Here is a 1,024-nt window from a genome sequence, read left to right on the forward strand (position 1 = left end):
GTTAGAGCAGAAATGAGCAAGGTTTGGTGAGCAGGGGGCCGTGAGAGGAAAGGAGGAGACAAAGAGTCCAGGGTGTGGGTCTGGGGGTCGTCAAGCAGAAGGTGAGCAGTGGGCAGCTTGGTGCACAGTCCCCGGCCGCCTAGAGGCACAGGATTTGCTAGAGCTGCCTGGGTTATTGGATCACTGACAAGGTGAGAGGCTACAGGCTCCCGGGGCAGGGCCCAAGGCAAGGTCACTGGGCAGGCAGAAGGGGTTACACAGGGCAGAAAGCTGGAGGCCCGGCTTTCCTTGTTGGGAACAAATCTGGGGTTGGGAAATCTGCATTTTGTAATAGGTCTCTGGCCTTCCTTGTTGGGAACAAATCTGGGGCTGGGAAATCTGCATGTGTAATAGATCTCTGGCCGAAGGTGGGAATTGTCCAGGGCCTAGGTCTCTGGCCTCAGATGGGTATTTCTGGGAGGGGACATGGTGTGGTTGCCCACAACTACTTTGGCCTTTCTTAGGAGGAAACAAGACATGGTTTGGAGTTCCCTGGGGGTAGGCAGAGGCTCCCTGTGAGTCAGCAGCTCTGGGAAACATCTGGACAAGACCCAACTCTCTCCGCATGGCTGGACAGAGCCTCCACCGCCCTGGGGACCATGTCCCAGGCCCCTCTAGGGAGTCACATCAAGAAGCAAAAGTATATTTGCCAGAAATGCCCCGTTGTCACCGTATGCTGTGTAATTTTTCTTTTGACATATGTTCCCTGAACCTGTCTCTGGACCTGCTGGCAGCTGTCCCCACTCTTCTGGACCCCTTGAGGGCAGAACTGGTGCCAAGTCTTGAGAAGAAAGCAAAGGGGAAGTGAGTTCTGTCCCCTAGGGAGTCTGTGAGCTGAAGGGAACTCAGTGCTTTGTCCTGGGAAGCACCTGTCTAAGGAACAGGCAAGACTGTCACATTTGGGAAGCCCTTGGCCTGGGGAGGAAGTCCTGCTTTGCCATCAAGGGTCTGAACAGAAGGAATAGTTTGGGGAGACCTAGTCTGA

The sequence above is a fragment of the Trichechus manatus genome, unplaced genomic scaffold (assembly GCF_000243295.1).
Source record: "Trichechus manatus latirostris isolate Lorelei unplaced genomic scaffold, TriManLat1.0 scaffold00001, whole genome shotgun sequence".
In the NCBI taxonomy this organism is placed as follows: Eukaryota; Metazoa; Chordata; class Mammalia; order Sirenia; family Trichechidae; genus Trichechus; species Trichechus manatus.